This window comes from Ctenopharyngodon idella, chromosome 10, assembly GCF_019924925.1.
Source record: "Ctenopharyngodon idella isolate HZGC_01 chromosome 10, HZGC01, whole genome shotgun sequence".
Classification (NCBI taxonomy): domain Eukaryota; kingdom Metazoa; phylum Chordata; class Actinopteri; order Cypriniformes; family Xenocyprididae; genus Ctenopharyngodon; species Ctenopharyngodon idella.
Genome location: NC_067229.1, coordinates 17,082,952 through 17,103,929, shown reverse-complemented (window position 1 = coordinate 17,103,929; position 20,978 = coordinate 17,082,952). Strand labels below are relative to the sequence as shown.

Below are 20,978 nucleotides of genomic sequence, written 5' to 3'. Positions count from 1 at the left end.
TATGTGATAATTTTCATTTTTGTGTGAACTATTCCTTTAAAAATATAAAGTCATTTCATAAACAAAAACTTTAGAATCTCTAGATTTTAATTTAAATTTCTATTTAATTATATGCGCAATGACTCTAAAAAATATTTGGAATCTTTAGTCACACTTAAAGGGTTAGTTCACCCAAAAAATGAAAATGCTGTCATTAATTACTCACCCTCATGTCGTTCTACACCCGTAAGACTTTCGTTCATCTTCAGAACACAAATTAAGGGTGTACTCACACTAGGCGCTCTGAACCGTGCCCGAGCGCGTTTGACCCCAAAAGCCCGGTTCGTTTGACAAGTGTGATCGCTCCGTTCCATGCCCAGGAGCGGTTCGTTTAGCCATCCCTGGCCCGCTTGGAAGAGGTGGGCCAGAGCACAGTTCGGTTGGGCTCGAGCGCGGTTTGCATGCAGTGTGAGCGCTAACCGTGCCTGAGTACGGAACAGTTATTACTTCTGAGTGTGCTACTGTCATCATTACGACGGCAAACATCTTTATTACTACTCTGATAGTAGGCTATACTTTTCAATTTAATTTCAATTTTTAATTTGAGTGTATTTGGGTTTATTACGGGTCTGGTTCTCACCCTATTGAGGAACAGGCATTATAGTTTGAGAGTAAAGCTGCAAAATTCCTTCATTAACGTCAGCTGCCTTTGTAGTTCGTAATAATCCTCTGATACTTGTAAGTGAAAATCGCTGCGCGGCATAAATGACAAATCTATTAGGTAATATCTTACCGAAAGTGCTTTTCTCCCTGTTTTCTTTAATACAAAAAGTTGCATCGTATATGACGTAAGCGTGCTTTGGTACGGAACATTAAAGGGCAATGTGAGTGCAGGCCAGCGGGGGAGTGAGGAGGGGGGGACAATCGCGCTTTGGCTCGGTTCAAGGCAACCGTGCCTAGTGTGAGTACAGCCTAAGATATTTTGATGAAATCCGAGAGGTTTTTTTATCCTTCATAGAAAGCAACAAAATTACCACATTCAAGGTCCAGAAAAGTAGTAAAGACATCTTTAAAATATTCAACGTGACTACAGTGGTTCAAACTTAAAGGATTAGTTCACTTTCATATAAAATTTTCCCGATAATTTACTCATCCCCATGTCATCCAAGATGTTCATGTCTTTCTTTCTTCAGTCGAAAAGAAATTAAGGTTTTTGATGCAAACATTCCAGGATTATTCTCCTTATAGTGGACTTCAGTGGTCTCCAAATGGTTAAAGGTCAAAATTATAGTTTCAGTGCAGCTTCAAAGAGCTTTAAATGATAGGAATCCAGACAAGGAATAAGGGTCTTATCTAGCAAAACGATCGGTCATTTTCGAAAAAAATGAAAATGTATATGAAAAAATGTTCCATAAGTTGAATAGGGAAGGCGTAGGACATACAGCGTAAGCTTTTTGAAGAATACGAAAGTACGGTTTTGGCGGAAGCACTTGGAAGGCGATCATTTGTTTACATAAAGCATATACATTTACATTTTTTTCGAAAATGACCGATCGTTTTGCTAGATAAGACCCTTATTCCTTGTCTGGTATCGTTTAAAGCCCTTTGAAGCTGCACTGAAACTATAATTTTGACCTTCAACCGTTTGGAGGCCATTGAAGTCCATTATAAGGAGAATAATCCTGGAATGTTTGCATCAAAAACCTTAATTTCTTTTCGACTGAAGAAAGAAAGACATGGACATCTTGGATGACATGGGGGTGAGTAAATTATCAGGAAAATTTTATATGAAAGGGAACTAATCCTTTAATGTCTCTCCCCTGTCAAAAGTATTCTCATTGCTTCATAATAAATAAATAAAAAACCTCTCGGATTTCATCAAAATATCTTAATTTGTGTTCCGAAGATGAATGAAGGTCTTACCAACATGAGGGTGAGTAATTAATGACAGAAATTTCATTTTTGGGTGAACTAACCCTTTAAGGCCCGTTCACACCAAGAATGATAACTATAACAATAACTATAATGATAACTGTATTAGCGTCCACACTAATGCACAATATCATTCTGTTTATTATAAGCGTGCTGCAGTTTTGTCTTTTAGCACTTTAAATGTACAAGCTATTAAAACAGAATGGATTCTGATTGGCTGTCAGTGTTTTTAACGTTCATCAACTAGAAAAAATCCCTGTGAAATTGATTCCTCTGTGTTTTAAAGTTATAGTTGCGGTGCTATTCTTTTAAATTTAGAATGATTTTTAAAACGATATGTTAATTGTTACCGTTATAGTTATCATCCTTGGTGTGAACTGGTCTTTGAAGGGATAGTTCACCTGAAAATTAAAACTGCATTTTACCCTCATGTTGTCCGTTTGACTTATTCTGCTAACCTCAAAAGAAGATATTTTGAAAAATGTCTTTTTGTCCATATAATGAAAGCCAATGGAATCCAAAACTGAAACCTGAAACCAAAACCTGAAAAATGTCTCAGTGTATTTTAGTCCATACGATTTTATGGACTAAAATACACTGAGACATTTTTCAGGTAGAAATGAGCTTGAAGTATATTCTTGATAATATGAAATCTTTCTAAACTGGAACAAACTTCCCGGCTGCTTACAGCTGTGGTGGTGTCTTGTCTTTTTGCCAGCACTGCATGTGTGTAATGGGCCAACAGCGGAAAAGTTACAGTAGTTTCATCCTCCACTTCCTCAATTTTCTTTGACAGTCTGCGTGTCTTTATTAAATCCAGTTAGGGATATAACACCAATGCAGCCCCTTTTTACTAATGATTTTCACACAGATCATCTAACTTCCTACAGTATGTGGCAGCTGTTCACAGTTTTTCTGTAGTCTTCTGTATTTGCAGTCATTAATGTAATGGTTATTTGATAAACTATGTTTCCGTTCTGTGGAGAGCACATGTGGCCACATGTCTCATTGTTTTTTCATAATTGCATCTTGCTGAGAGATATTATAGAATAGATATTCTGTAATGTGGGTTTTGGCTATGACATTAATGCATCCGACTTTATCTTTGATGCTTAGAGTTTGAAAAAAGCCAGTATACATCCATTTGTCTTCACTGATGTGCCAACAATTTAAAGCTACATTACACCATTCCATTAGTCAACAAACTGCTACTGTAAGATTGTTATCGTTTACATGTATACTTCCGTTCAAAAGTTTGGGGTCTGCATGGTTTTTGTTTTGTTTTTGTTTATTTAAAGAAATTAATTATTTGATTCAGTATGTATGCATTAAATTAATCAAAAGTGACAGTAAAGACATAATGTTACAAAGTATTTCAATTTCAAATAAATGTTTTTCACTTTTTCGGTTTTTGGCCTGTAACACCATCAGGATCTCAAAAAGGATGATGGAGACACATACATAGGCTTACTACTTACATTCAAAATTGTATCGTAATAAACAGCAGTATAACCAAACATTAATTGCACTTCATTAAAACGTACAGCCTGAATGATCTGATTAGCTGAAATAAAACAAAACTTATCATCAACATATAAACAAAATTTTGACATCACAGTATTTTAGACCGCTGTGAGTACTTTATTGCTTGGCTCAGATGAGATATGGTGAATTCAAGTCCTCCTGGGAAGTTGCGATCAAATCGTAAAGAAAGGCAGATATTTTGCACTGGGAATCTTTTGCATTCAAGCTCAAAAGATATCCCTAGAGGATCTTGTGTCTCTGAAGTTTGAGTGCATGTGTAAGTGCATTTGGACAGGCATAGATTTCCATGTGAGGACAGAAACAGGTGGATGAGGCACTGGATCCTGATTGGCAGGAGAGGACATGTTTCTAGGTAGTACTTCACAGCGATTGGCTGAGGAAGGCGGTATCACTGGGGAGTGACAGGGCGTGATTGGCATCCACAGGCTGATTGTGCTGACAGATGGTAAAATGCTACGCAAGCTCTGGATAGATCTCTCTCACAGGGTGGTGGTAGTTGGGGCGGTCAGGGGGCGTAGTGTGGGGCAGTGGGGGGCAAAGAATGCTGGAATAGATGCCTTGAGTATGTTGCCCTGAACTCTGATAAAATCTGCTTATGTTTGGAAACATCACCCAAGGCTTGTGAAAGCCATTGATGTGAAGCCTACTTTATGAATACAGAGGTAAAATTGCTCTCTTATGTGAACTTGATTCACTGTGACATTGCACTGAGCTGCATTGCAAAACCGGTTAGCCTGCAAATCGGCCAATTAATCTATTTTGGTTCTGCCTAGTCAACACGAAAATTTACACCCTGCCTCAGGGACCTCCTTTAAAGGTATAGCTCACCTAACAATTCAAATATTATTTATTAATATTTGAAAAAGTCATGTGGTGCGACCAGCATGTATAGAGCATGAGGCCCTCATGACTGTGTCAAGGTCAGTAAGTCTCTTAAAATATCAGATAATTTGACCTATTAATGACAAAGCAAAATTGGTCCAGGTTGTAAAATGCCAAGGGTTCTTTGAAATCTTTTATTTTTTCCTGAACTCTGTTGTATTTTTTCCCAAATTTTGTTCCGTTTTAATAGTTACATTAAATTTTAGTAATCAAAAAGCATGTCTAATTAATTGAAGTCATAAAGCTTATACAGTTTAACAACACTTTATTAAGTTTAACAAGAAATACATTTTTGAACCCAAAGAAATCTGTTCTATTTTTTTTCCTAAATTATTTTATTTTTCCCAAATTCTGTGTTTTCATTTCCTCCTTTGACGTGGAAATCTTCTCTGGTTCATTTCTTCAGTCCGTCGAGGACAGACGTCCTCGAGTAAAAACATGAACTCACTGGAAAGCCGCATTATAGTAGAAAATAAAGTTGTAATTCTAATTGAAACAAACCGACACTGTTTTTTCACTGTAAAGCTGCTTGCTTTTAAACGACTTTTGTCCATCTTCGGATCTCTGATCCAGTGTCTAATCCCTTACCAAAAGTGTTATATTAATATACCTTAAATACATAATTAATTATATTAACACCGCTGTGATACTATACAGCAAAAGATCAAGTAGTTTCCTAAGGCCACCCAGGTGGCCTTAGGAAAACAGTGAATAGTGGGTGACATGCATGTAAGCAAATAAATACAAGAGAAATATGGCAAAGTCATTTCGATGTGCCACACTTCCTGCTGCCAACAGGTGGCGCTATGACTGTAATCTAATATTGCCATGTAGATGTCTTTAGGCCAGGACTATTATCAAATGGACATTGTATGCCTGAGTTACAATAACTTCCTGTTTCGTGGCGTTAATCGCAAGCATTAGCACTTGTCAACATCAGCCGAGTGTTTCATGATTTAACGTGTTTCTAGGATGTTTGGTACTATGTGGCATATTAAAATGTGTTTCTGGGAGTGAATTACAGTGTAAAGCATGCCATTTTCAGGTGGCATTATGACTAACTGAATATTGGCATATAGATGTCTTCAGGCCAGGACTCTAATAAAACATGTGAAGTTTGGGGCAGATCGGACATTGTATGCCCGAGTTACAACAACTTCCTGTCTCATGGCGAAACATCGAATTTTGCCAGGCCACCACGGACACACCCTTCAACGAAAACTCAAGATCTTCACAATTTAACGTCACAAAGGCCTTTAGATTAGACTGACCAAATAGGACGTTGATCTCTTTAAAGCTGTAGGAGGAGTTTGTTAAAGTACGACGTCTGGAAATGGCAAAAACTGCACAAATTTTGCAGAGAAAATTCAAAATATCTCACTTCCTCTGGGTTTTCAGATTTTGCACACAGGGACTTTTTTGTAGGTATTGGGCTGTCATATCGGTCTACCGAATTTCATACCTGTACATGAAACATAGCGCGAAGGGCGTTTAATTGAAATTTTGTAGGTGCCGCTATCGAGCCATTTTGCCACACCTAATTCTGAAACCCATATCAGACGTAAATTTTCACCACTTTTGACGCATGTGCAAAGTTTCATGAGTTTTCGAGCAGGTTTAGGCCCTCAAAAATGTGATTCATTTCGGAGAAGAATAATAATTGACTGAGCAATTACAATAGGGTCCTCACACCATCGGTGCTCGGGCCCTAAAAATAAAAGCAAATAGAAAGAATTAAGGAAAATAATTGGACAATTCAGCGGCATAACTTATTCATGCCGCAGTGCATGCTGGGAGTCATGGATGAGTCTTGTACTATGCTGGTACCCAGCATGCATTGCAGCATGAAGATTTTGATTGTCACCATTGTTGAGATTCAATCTCAACAATGGTGAATGATGTAGTAGTTCAAAATGTTTTGGGCACAAACTGTTTTTAAAATCCTTAAAAAATTAAGACATAGTTACAGCAGCCAAAGAAAAACTAACATACTCAAGTCAAGGGTCAAAAGCCCAACTAAAGCAAACACTGATCTCCATCATGGTAACATCAAATGAAACAATAAATCATCAATGTCCAAACCTCTGTTGACTCTCAATAAGAACTTTTGTAGACATATGACAGAAATAAAGTCAAACTGGTTAGTGATAAGTGAAGCTGGTAATGCTGTTTGAGGAGTTGTTTAATCAGATCCTGAGAGATTTAATGTCTTTTATCTTCAGTTGATTTCTGTGGCTGGAAGTCTGTTGTAGTTCTTGTTTCTTTTTTTCTGTTCTTTTGTTTCTCTTTCCTTCAGTGATTCTGCTTGTTAACAGCAAGTGTTCATCAGTGTCTGAATTCACTCATTTGTTTTCAGTCACTCTGTCAAGTGGACTATATTAGTAAACTAATGTAGGGAATATTGAATGAGGGTATAGGGTGTGATTTGGAACACAGCCTCTGAGTGTCAACTTTGAGTGCTGTTAATTCACAGTATATTGCTGTAGGCCATTTTCTCGAAAACTACAAATATTACCCAGAATGCATTGTTTTCTATGGTATATTACTGTTTTAATGGAAAACAACATGTTACTGTCAAAATTTGGCTGTTTTTTACAGCAATTTTAACAGTGTATATTTCTGTCACAATTTCTTCAAGTTACACCAGACTTTTATTATGATGGATTGTAGTGAAAACATTTGATTTTATTCAGAGGCCAAAAATATGAAATTTGGTGCTTCTGACATTTATATGGCCAAAAAGATGAAATTCTGATAGCTTGAAATATAAAACCAATGAGATCTTTATAACAGAATAACAGTCTAATTACATGAAATGCATAGAAATATCAGTTGTCACTCTATATCCCCCAATAATATGTCTTAATAAGATGATATTTAAATGCTTAGTTTTATGCTCTGTAGTATTTATTGTGGGGGACAAAATATATAATGCAATGCAAAACAATGATGATTGTGAGATGAACAAATAAATGTTCTTAAAGCTTGATGTATCATTTTTGATTCTCACATTTTAACATTATTTTTCTAAAAATATTTACTCAAGTTGTTCCATTCCATTAAGTGTTCTTCTTTAAATATTATTAACAATACAAAAGTTATTCTTTTATATTGCCATGCCAGATGTTCTTTTAAATACTTTTTAGAAGGTGGAAGTGCACATCCTGAAAAGTCAGTGTTTCCATTCTGTGTGTGTGTGTGTGTGTGTGTGTGTGTGTGTGTGTGTGTGTGTGTGTGTGTGTGTGTGTGTACTGGACTTAAGAATGCACATCCTGATTTTGCAGAGTTGTTCACCTTCCTTTGTCAACATATTTTGTTGTTCCTGGAAGAACATTCCTATCTGAAAATTTAATCCCAGTCATATCCCTACCCCTAAACCTAACCCATAAGTTATCCCTAAAATCAGAGGGAAATGATAGGTGAACAACACTGATGTAGAAGCACCTGGTTGTAACCCTAAACTTGACATAAACTGTAAACTTGTAAACAAAGATGCTGATCCAGAAACATGGTGCACTTAAAATCAGGTTCTGCCAACAGATTGAAGGCCGTCTGTGTTGGCCTGAGTGTGTGAATGTTGGATGTGCTGAGCTGACTGGATTTAGAATATTCTTAGGCTGGTGGTCCCAGAGCCAAAAGCTCTGCAATCATCTGGCCTCTATCCTCAACACGTGCTGTGACATATACTGTCAGCAACCTGCAGGTAGGTGGGCATCTTTTTCTTGTGGCTGTCAGCACAGGGGTTGGAGCCAGACCTCCACTGCCCAAAGTGACCAATCAAATGGGTGTAGTGTGTCCAAGAACACTCAGACAGAAGGGAACATTGGACGTGCTGTTAGGAACTCTGTTCCAAAATCTAGTGAGTAACCGCAGTGCCTATATAGGCAGCATCCTGAAATGGAACCTTCCAAGTGACCGATTTGGAACCGCCTCACATAACAATCTGGTAACTGTTTCCAGTGGATGTTAGCATGTTGCTTAGCTAAACAACATAATCAAATTAGAATTTACTGTATAACATGGAATGACAAAATTTGGATGAATAAATCAAAAGTAGGGCTGTTCACTTAATCAAATCGCTACAGTTTTGTCTACTGCACAAACGTAAAGGTGCAGTAGGTGATCTGGGAAATGCTAACGTTAGCCTGCTAGCATTAAAAGCATACGATCCCACCCCCCCTGCAAACGCTGTCCAAAGCCACGCCTCTCTCAAACATGAACGCACACACACACAGCTGCTCTTGGCAAAGCGTCACAAGAGATGGTGGTAAACTACCTCATGACTGAAAGCACATAACATTACAATAATAATGAACATAAACTGATGCAGATTAATTTCAGTGTTGATACTGTTGACATGGAAACGCATAATTCTAGTCTGAGGACGTGAACATCTCCAGTTGGAACATCACGGGTTGCCATCTCTTAATTACGGTAGTTATGGCGTGAACACAGCATAAGCTCATTATTTTGATTCTGTAGGAACTGTAAAAGGTGGCTGCTGTTTGTTTGCGGTGCTCCGCAACTGACGTCTGTCTACATAAACTCTGCATAGCATGAAACGCGCTGATGACGTATGATGTCTGCGCAAACAGGGTGCGCGAGGGAATGTAAAAACATATGTTGACTGGCAGTTAGGACATTGTATTATTTAATTCAGACCGAATATAATAATTGGATGAACATTTTATGGTCCTACGCCTTCCACAGACGATATATATTTAGAAAAATACATTTAGACCTTGTACATAGTGATTGCTATCAGGATATGAGGAGACTTTCAACCAGTGTAACAAAAAATGTTTCTGTAGTGAATCACCTTTTTGCACCTACTAAGAGTCACTTCACTAATAATTCACCATTTGATAAAACTATCATCAAATACACACACTACACAATACTCACTACAACCCACCGAAATAAAAGTTTGGTTTAACTTGAAGAAATTGTCATAAACATATTACTATTGTACAGCAGAATGTACTTCCCTAAGTAATAATAATAATAATAATAATACTGTTATTAACATATAAAAATATGCTAATATATATCACATATCACCTTTTTTCTTCCAGTTTTTAGTTTAAACAGTAAATCTCTGTTGTCCAGCACTTTTTTTGGCAAAAAAAAAGAAAAAAATGTTCCAGTTGATTACATTTGAAAAGATTAAACTCTTTAAGTTTTATACATTCCTACTACCACTGTTTTTGATAATGAATTTGTATTAAATCATAAAACACATAATTCAGAAAAATTAAAACAGCATAAAAGCATTTAGTAGAATGATTTTTTTTTTTTTTTGTCACTGAAGTTTTATCAAATCCTTTGAGTATTGAATGAAATACGTTTATTAGCATTTCCCTCACCTCATTTGTCATCTTGGATTTACCTTTCAACGAGCTTGTCACTGTGCATTCTGGTATTGGTTCCTCTAAAAATTTTGGTCAAAATTAGGATTTTTGGAGGTAACATACAGTAATTAAAATGTGTACTTTATGAAAAAATGCTCCCTGCATAGGCAACTCGCTGTATTTTGGACATGGCAATTCATAACTATTTTACGCTTTGCAAATTGGTGGCAAATTCATATGATCTCATTTGTACATTTTCCTAAAATCTGCTTGAGCCCCACTGAGGGTTCAGTTATATGGTTGGACCTTCATGCTTGTTTTTTTTTTTTTTTCTATAAATCTTACGTTTCCATATGAATCACGTCATACAAATTCTTATAAAATCGGCACTTAATAAAATAGGCTACTTGATTTTCTCATGAGATCGGCTTGGTTTTGGAACACAGCCTGTGTTTCTTGTCCAAAGGTCGACAGCATGTAACTCTGAGAATTTAGTAGGCACTAATCCAGTCTTAAATTTTTATATCTGTGCATACACAGTGACAATTGCTAGGCTGCTTCCTTTGTGTGAACACAAACAACAGTCATCACCTTTGATGAACAATTTGAACACTTATCACAGTAAAATTTGTAATTTACATTTATATTTTTGGTGTTTATTACAGACTGAGAATTTGTATGTGGGAATTAGGTGATTATCCGGTGGCACAATGCCCTATTTGTTCACGTATGTTTTCATTTCTTTAGAAAAGCTTGTAAAAGTCACCATATGGCATGACTAAATGTGGACCTTTTAAAAACATCTCTGGGGAATGTTTGTGCTGGTTGTGACGCTACTGCAGCACATGAATCACATACCAGATGCATGTGATGGTACGCTCTTGGACTAGACTGTGGTTTGGGTCACAGAACACCGTAAATCACTCTCTCTTCAGCTGCGTTTGGCTCAGACACTCCCTACAGCCCTGACTGGCCAATCCGGACAGACTCTAATGACTTGGCCAAGTGGCATAGGCTGCATTTGCTGAAAGGTTGTTAATGTCGGAGTGATTTATTGAAAGCTACTTCGAAATTATATGCATACTTCACATTTCCGTTTACTAAATTTTGATTTTATGGTTGTATGTGCGTTTAACCACAATGATGTTTATAAAACTAAAAATCTGATTGGTTTAGCCACATTTGAGTGTATGCACACCAAATGTCAATTGAGTTTTAGTAGAGAAAACTTTAGACAATCAGGTTCAGATCTAGAGATTAGAGAAATTAAAGTTGGTCTGTGCTTTCATCAAACATTATACAAGTTCTATAAGCTTAATAATCAATAAGCTTGCATTATAAGTTAAGCATAGCATTAACATTACATAATAGCGATATACAATTTGTCTATCTTGTGTAGCAGTTTGTTTGCAGCAAACTGAAATGTTATATGTTATTTTTAAACGCTATGACAAGTTATATGTACTTATTTAAATGGAAGACATTTCACAAAGAGGACACAAATGAAACATAGCACAACTTATTAACTAAAGTAATTAAAACCTTTTTAATTAAAAAAAGCTGAAATAAAATAAATATTAGATGAAAAATTGTATCAAAATTAGAAATTTTGCCTTCGCAACTAACTGAAATAACTTTAAGTAGAAGCAATAAAATTATGGAAAATAAACTGTAAAAATGGAAATAAATAAAAACTAAAACTGAACTGAACTGAATAAAAATAAATTAAACTTAAATAGTAACATAAAAACAAAAACTATTGAAAATGTCAAAGGCATATAATAGTACTATAATAACACTGCACTACATAAAGCTAAAACATTTATGTAATCGTAAGTCATCATGCTGACCAAAAACAAATTTTTCGAGTTGCTCATACTGGCCTAAAAATGTAATTGAATTTATGTAATGTCCACCTTTTCTGTTTTTGATAGTTTAATCAACCTGTAAAATTGTGACAAATTAAGTTTTTTTTTTATTTATTTATTTTTTTTTACGGTGGATGTCCTACACCATTTGTGCTACAGACACCTCAAAATTGAGAGATGTGCTGTAACTTTTCTAAGCAAACAGATTTGTGATTATAGCAATGAAGATAAAATTCCATAGATTTACATTTTAAAGAAGAACCAGCTGTCGATTGAGGTGAGATTTCTCTCTCTATCATGGAAACTTAACTGTGCAACCAGCAGATGTATCTTTTAGTACAAACTGCCCTCATTTTTCAGTACATACTGCCCTCATTAGGCCATATGTGGATTGCAGTACACAATTAATGTCTTGGATGCTTTGGTGACAGTGAGAAATCTGTCAGCACCATCTAGTGGATTTGCCTTTTTATCTGCTTACAGCAAAGAATGAAATCAGTCATTTGAAATGACAGTTTGTCAGGGATCAACTTAAACCTTGATGAATGACTCTTGCTATTTTTATCACATGATCACCTCATTCAGTTGATCTCGTAAACTTTAATTCAAACAAAATCTTTGTTTTACAATTTTTTTTTAATTGCGGTAAAACTAAATTGCAGTACTGTCATGTACATGATGTGTTAATCAATATAGCCTGAACTTTTTGACATATTAAGTGTATTCTTCCCTTATTTACAAATTTTTGACCTATATGTTGAAGCATGTAAAAGTACAGTTTGCGTTCTCCAGTAAACTTGCTGGTTTGCCTCCAATCCTTTGTTTTGGCATCAAAGTGAAGGTTTAGTTTTACATCAGTCGTGTTGTTCCCATTCTGAAGGTTTTGACTTAGAGTCCTGTGGCCCTGTGTGGCTAAAAAAGGGGAAAGAATCTGAAATGCTGGTTGCTGTGTCGTCTGTACTCAATGCCAACAGATGGCTGGTTGTAAATCTGTCACATTGGCACCTCGCTGGGAATTAGATGCTGGGCCGCTTGTGTACAAAGGGCTGTTTATGGCAAGCCATGAAGAGCATACAAAACTACCACTTAATATTACAGAGCAAAATAAGAAGTGATTGTGAAATTTTCAAAAGTATTTGCAACTTGTTTATATAAAACAAGGTCACCTGTAGCTTTAATTTTTTAGAAAGTGTTTGTTTAGTTGTCATATATATGACTATGTGATGTGAATCTATTTATTAACAAACAGTCAGTAAAAAACTTAAAATAATTCAAACAGATCAGTGGTTCATGTGCATTTAAACAGGTCAATATGAAAACAGGCTAATACACTCGTAGAAGAAAATGTTCTATATAGAACCTTCAAGGGATCCGTCAGATGCTTCATATATAGAATTTTTAGAGGTTCCCATCATGACATCCCATCAATAAACATACTTTATTACAAAACAAATTTGAAACCTGTTAAACATGAAGATATTATTGAATAATTTAAGACATATAGAGCCTTTTGGCATAAAGTGTTCTTTAAAATTTGGTCAAGAAGGTCTCTAGTGTCCTATACAGAACTCCAGTGAACCTTTTTTCTGAAAGTATATGATTTAAAGTTTCACGACATTTTAATGTAAATTAAATGCAAATCTATTAAGTATTAAGTAATGCAATAATGTTTGTTGATCTTATTATTAATAAGAAAATGAATGAGAATTAAAGTATTATGTAGTGTCGCATGACTTTACCCTACTACTGTATATATATGCCTAGTAATAAAGGTAATTTTTATCTAGTGAGATAAAAACTTTTAAACAAAACAAATTAGGAAACAACAAAAACTGCAAAGATAACATATGAAAATATAAGGAATGTGTCATTTAATATTTAATATTACAAAATTTTTTATAAAATGTTATAAAATTGAAAACGCGTAACTACAGTACTTTATTTTACCCAACAGCAATTGCAAAAACATTATATTAAAATTTAAGTGGGGACAAAATTAACTACGGTTATTCTAAATCATCATGCAAATCCACTGTTAGCGAAAACTATTTATTCATGTGTGCTTTTCACACAAAATTTGTAAAAAATAAGATTTTCTTTGCAACTCTTTGTAACTGAAAGTATCTGTCTTGTGTTTGAGGGTTGAGTCTGGGGTAGGCTGAAAAGATTTCTCTCACTTTCAGCTGGTCTGTTTGCTGCTCGACTTCAGGGTTTGGTGACCACATATGTTTGGGGTCAACCAGAGTTGCCAAGACCACATTTTTCCTGCGAAATTGGTTTACTTTTAAACCTGCTACTTTTGGGATATGGCCATTGGGCTACTTTTGGACTATTTTTGATTGGCCATTGGGCTACTTTTGGGCTATTTTTGATTGGCCATTGGGCTACTTTTGGGCTATTTTTGATTGGCCATTGGGCTACTTTTGGGCTATTTTTGATTGGCCATTAGGCTACTTTTGGGCTATTTTTGATTGGCCATTGGGCTACTTTTGGGCTATTTTTGATTGGCCATTGGGCTACTTTTGGACTATTTTTGATTGGCCATTGGGCTACTTTTGGGCTATTTTTTTTTTATTGGCCATTGTGCTACTTTTGGACTATTTTTGACTGCCCATTGGGCCACTTTTAGACTATTTTTGATTGGCCATTGTGCTACTTTTGGACTATTTTTGATTGGCCATTGTGCTCTTTTTGTTAGGCAGTCCTAGCAACCCTGGGGTCAACATATTTGAAACAGCTGAGTTTAAAGTTTCACTGGTCCTGCGTTCAGATTAATTAATTCTGTTTGATTATTAATTAAATATTCTTGAATTTAAATCAGATATGTTGCAAGGAATATCTTCTTAGAGTACTTACATGAATCAGGATTGTACACTTCAGAAATGAATTCAGACTGTACTTAAAACTCAAATTCTGCTGCTAGGTTTGAATTTCATTAAAATTGAAGCCGTAAACAAGATGTAGAATTAATTTAAATTCGAAATGTAGAAACTAGAAATGAAATAATATTCAAAGAAATTCATATAACTACTCTTTTTAAAAATGTATTTCATTTTCTGTTTGAATTACCCATATACAAGTTATAAAACCTGCCACCAAAAGATAATATAAATTTTATATAATGAAATTTATATAATTGTATATATAAATAAAACCTACATTTCTATTGGTGGTAAGTCTGACAACTTTTTAATGGGTAATTCAAACTGAAATTGAAATGTAATGTTCATTTTATGGACCAATGGTGGGACTTTTTTTCCATTGAAGGCTGTAATTTACCCCAAATTTTGATTGTATTTGATTATTCAAATCATATAAAATTATCTAAAATCAATTTGTTGGACATTTATTCCAAAATTACAATATGCATCATTTTGAAAGTGTTTTTGTTTATGATATGTGTGTGAGCATCTTATGAATAGTTTATCTTATTGTTTTTCTTTTATACAAACATTCAATAAGTTATTTTACCATTTGTATTGTATTTAATATAATGTAGGCAACTTTATATATTTTTAGTTGAATGTAAAGAATATTTAAAACCTTAAATACCTTTAATAAAATAATAAACAAATTGTTTTTAATAGCTTACTTGCATTTATAATATCATTACAGTATTTACAAAGTCTGTTACAAATTGACTGAAAAATACCTGTAAATTTGGTAAGAAATAAAGTTTCACAACAAACACAATTAAGCAAATGAAATAATGTATTTTTTTTATCGTGTGATTTATATTATTTATTTTAAGATTTTGTCAGTAATTTCGTCCAGTATTTGCATCCGAAGGTTCGACATGCTTGTGGTTAATAATGATTTTCTATTCTGTGTTAATATTCCCAATAGTTTAAGCAGATCTGTCAGATCTTACATTTTATCCCAGATGCTGTCAGCACTTCAGTTTATCATGATAAGCAGGTGATACCACTCATCTGTCATTCCAACTCACTGATGTTGCTAATTAAAAATGTGAAAACTAGGACATAGAGAAACTCGACATATGAAGTTCAGAGCCAGCTGGGTGTCTTGGCAAAGACAGAATGCTGTCAAACAAGGATCACATTTAGGATTTAACACTCCAACGTTATCCTACACACTCCAACGTGACTCCTGAAGAACATTTTTTTCTTGATTTGGATTGCTCATGTTTCACTTCGATTTAAATTTAATTCGGTTTTAAAGGCCACTGTTAACATGCATATTTTTCTTTTTCCCCTTAAACTGCATTTTTCACAGGCAATATAAAAAAGAACTTTTGGGTGGTCGTATTTAAACTAACTTTTTCATACTTTTTAATATGACTAAATCAACCTGACGATATTAATCAATAAAGGTTATTTTTAAGAGTCGGAACAGATAAAAAAAAAAAAAAGATCTCCTTTATAACCATTAAAGATGTATAAAAAGTTTTATTGTACACAATCTGCAAGCTCAAATAAATTTTAAATTTAGCTCTAGTACATAAAGCTTTTTTAATATTTTAGTTTATATATATATATCGTAAGTAATTAATTCTAGCTACTAATTATATCTTCAACAGTGTAATTAGATTACTGTATTAATTACTCTCTCTAAAAATATTTCATTACTAATTACTTACAAATCCCAGATCAACCTCAACCAATAACGATATACATGAGACTACTCTTTTAATTCTTTCAAATAATATAAAATTGCATAAATTATTCTTGAACTGACCAAAGCATTTAAAAGAATGTTATATAAAAAACATACATTTTTAAATTTAGACATTAAATTTTTATGTTAATTCCACTATTGTTTTATATATAATTTTTCTAGTCTATAAAGTATTTAATGTGATTACATCAGAAGTAACTGTAATTAAATTACATAAAAGGAAAAGTGTGTGTGTGTGTGTGTGTGTGTGTGTGTATATATATATATATATATATATATATACATACATATACACACACACACTTTTCTGTAATTTAATTACAGTTACTTCTGATGTAATCATGTAATCGCATTAAATACTTTATAGACCATATATATATATATATATATAATATATTTGAAATGCAATGAACTCATGAATGATGTAAATCAGGACAGCACTAAAATGATACATATTTTATTCTTAAAAAACAGGGTATCTTCTCAAAACTAAGGGATAAAAATTATTTTCCTTAAACATTTTTTTCTTAAAAACGTTCACACAAAATTTAGAGTTAAATTCACAGTGGTAATAAAAGGGTTTTTAAGAGTTTCAGGAAAGGAAGAACAAAAAATTCCACTATGGATACATTATATTCTAAACAGGATTTTGTAACAAGTCTCTTTAACTTCAACATCACCAGCACTGAAAATCAACAACTATATGCTTAAAAACTGATTACATTTATTATTGAATAGTGAATCCTTGCTGAATGAAAGTATCAGTTTCTTTTAAAAAAGAATCGTACTGACCTCAAACATCTGAATGGTAGAAATATAATAAGAGGGCTAATTATAATAATCACAGAATAATAATTAACATTACTATTCAGGGAAGACATTTAAATCACATTTTATTTGACGGAGGGTGGTAGGGAACCTAGATAATGGGTACGGGGTGGGCTCAAAAAACTTTGAGAACCACTGTTTATTTAACTAGTTAATTTAATTAGCAAAATTGGCCCTCTATACTATTTATTAAAGATATGAAGAAAGTTTTATAAAAGACAGTTATAGAGCAGTTGAGATTTGGACTTGTAACCCGAAGGCTGCAGGTTTCAGTCTCGGCAGGAAATGTAGGTGGAGGGAGTGAATGGACAGCGCTCTCTTCTCTCCTTGAGCAAGGCACCTAAACTAGTTTTGTTGAAATTTTTTGTTCAAACATCTGGTAAATAAATATACCTATTGAAAGTAAGTTTGATGCATTGGATGGGGAGGCACATCCCATTTGGGAATGGTTTCATCCAAAGGTGTTAGTTCACATAACATCGCCCTCCCTGTTTTCCCTTCACACACTTTTGCGGAGCACATGTGACACTTCATCACTCCAGCCGCTATTCCAGGCCAAATCAGCCTGCTGGAGCAGCACACATTCGTGGCAAAGGGAACTACAAGCGACTAGTGTACACAGAGGTCAATGTACTACAGCAAAGAGAGGGAAATCATAGGGTTGAGTGAAGCGACTGTACGAGGTAAGAGCCAGTGGCCTGCGGTGACAGTGTGTTCTGACATAGATTGTAAAGTGGCTGCCAGGTTTTTTGATTTAACGCTCTTCTAAATCTTTGGGTCAGACATGTCAGGAGGCTAATGTAGGTATTGTTTCCTCTCTGAATGCAGATATAGTATGTGTTAAAGTGTGAGGAGAAAAAGAGCTTTGATATTTCTGGTGTGACATTACAGGAGACTGGCGCGACTGATGTGCCGTTGTATGCCAAGACAAAGATGCATGTTGAATTTCGATGATGTGATTAATAGAAATCTAACATTGAGAAATTGTTGAGCATTCTTAGAGGTTGTTTTGAGTTTTTTTTCTTTTGCTTTCGTTGTGTTTTAAAGATTTGTTTTTTTTTTTTGTTAATTTAACAGTGCAATAACCCCAAAAATGTTCATCTAAAGTAACTGGTTTAATTGAAGTCAAAAATCTTATTTAATAACTGAATCAACCTCACTATACTGTAAAAAAAAAAAAAATGTTTTTTTTTTTGAAGTTGTAAATAAAACAAACATACTAGCATATGTTTTACTATTTCAGTTTTTCCTCTTTCAAAATGTGTTATGGCTTCTTTTAAAAAAAAAAAAAATTACTAGCAATTTCTGAGTGAATTATTTTTCTACACCAAATGTTTTTAATGAGTTACAACAGTGAATATAAAGACCAGACTAGTATGAAATAGGTCCTTAATTTGACAGTTGCACATGTTACTTTTACAGTATAGTTTAACGTAATTTATATAATTTTATTTGAATGCTTGAAAATGCAGTTCTTAAAGATCTACATTTTTGGTAGTTTTTGTCTTTTTTTTTTTTTTTTGGTAATCAAAATAAATAAATAAGAGTCTTCCAATATAAACACGAATTAAGTTTGTTCTCTGATAAAACTAGACAATTGTGGTCATACAGTTCTCGGATTCTCAGATATTTGTGTTTGTAAGTTTACACTTTAAGTTAATTTAAATCTGATGTGAAAAGAAACCTTGTACATACAGTACATTACATGTCAGACGCCAGATGCCCCTGTAAGCAGTAATTGAATATGGAAATATATGCGCCCCATTGCATTTGTCAGAATAGATGACCTCTGATTTCCTCGTCAAAATGTTCATTAGTTATTCATGTTCAGAAGTACATGAATACACACACATTTGTATATATATATAACATTTTATGAACATTGAATAACTATAATGCAGTTAAGTGCTGTTTAATTATAGAGTTAAATAGATTAAAAGTGGAAATAGTAAAAGTTAGTTTACAATTATTTTAGCATTAAAACATAAAAATAGCCAAAAATAGCAATAAATCAGTGTCAGTGTAAAGTTGCCACTTTAAATTGAAAACATTTCGACTTTACAGCAGCAGAACATGGTCACACACAACATTTAATACATAAACCAACAATAAATAAAATTGTCAGTACAGTAAATACAGCATCATACAACATATTCTCTCTAATTAAAACAATAGCACTAAACTCATTTTTATTATGCTTTTATTGTAAGAAATTGTTACTGCACAAAAAACAGAAATAACTAATTAAAAACAGGTTCTGCATATCTGTTTAGGCGCTTAAAAATAATTTCTATCTGTAAAACATTATCGTCAATCATTATTTACTACATTTGAACTTTCTTTTCCGGACATTATACTCCAGATTATTTTCCTAAAGGTGAAAATTCTGACTATAGTCCCTTAAATGTGTTCTCTGTAATTGTAAAACGGCTCACTTGTTGGAGTGATATCAGAAAGATTTCCACCCTCTGTGACAAAAATCACTATGAAGTATCTGTAATTAACACACTATGAAAAACGCAGTCTAAACATAAAACTTGAATGCAAACTGAAGTCCAATTGTGCCATGATAACATACTACAATACAGTCTAAAATACATTTATAACCATTTTTTTGTGCCATTTTTGTTCTATTTTATTTTATTTTTTTATATTTAAACAATAATAAAGCTATTTCGCCTTTTTATGCCTTTTGTTAACTTGTATTGATGTGCTGTTTTCATGTATTAGGATATATTGCAGACACGGTTCTGTCTCTGAGGCATGATGTCATGCATTTCCAGCCAATAAGGTTTAGCCCTTATAAACTGGAACAGTTGCTTTCAAGACACAATTTGTCCCATCATGAGGTCAGGGGGACGTGACCTCTGTACTCTTGCCAATCAATCTGTGGATTAGCTAGAAATACACAGAGTCACGCAGCTTGTTCCTTCCCACGGCCCAGATTGGTGCAAAGACATTGTACATACACAATAGCGTATAATTATGCTCTGCACATTTCCTGTCCTAAGACGGGCTTGTATTAATTGGTGAAGGGCATTTGACACCTGGATCCTCTGCTTATACGAGACGACTCAAGTGCAGAAGTGAGCAGGCAGCTGTGAGAGCCATATTGGTTTTCGGTGGTAGCTGTGCGTGCTGTGCTGTGTGTCATTGGTGTATTTTGGGCTTTTGAGTCATGAAGGTAGGACGATACCAGCGTAATGCCCAACAGTCCTCTTTGATAACGCAGCCATGCAAACGAAATAGCTGACGAAAATGTTTGTTTACACAGTCTCCGTCAATTTAATCAAGACAAACAATTACGATTAAAAATATCATTGACAAGATACAACAAAAATGTAATATTGCAACATATTAGATTATTACATTATTACATACATAAAAAATATCGAACAAATCTATTCAAATAATCTTAAATAAATCTCAATGCTTTTGGCAAATGTGCTCTACTTAGGTGCTACTAATGTTACAATATTTTTGAAACCTAACCTAAGAGAGTCAGTAATTACGTTTATGTGCACTTAAGGTCATTTTATAGCATGCCAACCATAAAACTAGACTTTTTAAATCCATAGTTGGCTCCATTTCTGCACTCTTAATTGTGGTATGCTACAGTTGACCAGCTGTTGGGTCTCAAAGGCCTGTTGTACCATAAAATCTAATTTATGTATGTTGTGTCTTAGCCCAAGATTTCCATTACAGTTTTGCATGCCGTTTCACATGCCAGGTTATATTGTAGAGGCGAATGTCTAGTAATGTGGTAATATACACCCATATTTAAGTACCAGTTTACTGTACTTATACTGCTGCTACTGCTTATAATAATAAAATAAAATAAATAAATCTGTATGTACATATTTTGATGTCCACAAAAATATAAAGCGCCTTTCAAGGCATAAGAAGCCCATGGCTACATGCTAACGTGCTAACAACAATCCATTATTGAAACTAA

The 20,978-nt window shown here is 34.2% G+C and overlaps 1 protein-coding gene across 2 annotated transcripts in view; it reads left to right on the top strand.

The window, feature by feature from the left end:
- The window catches only part of rbm20 (RNA binding motif protein 20), a 72,549-nt gene that overhangs the window by 23,327 nt on the left and 28,244 nt on the right, over nt 1–20,978 (top strand). Inside the window, exon 1 of one of the 2 annotated variants that reach the window (XM_051907831.1) lies at nt 17,165–17,706. The exons of the other annotated variant lie outside the window; for it this stretch is intronic. The gene's annotated coding sequence lies outside the window, so the exon portion shown is untranslated. Of the gene's footprint in view, nt 1–17,164; nt 17,707–20,978 lie in introns of those variants that run through there. 2 annotated transcript variants of the gene reach the window in all.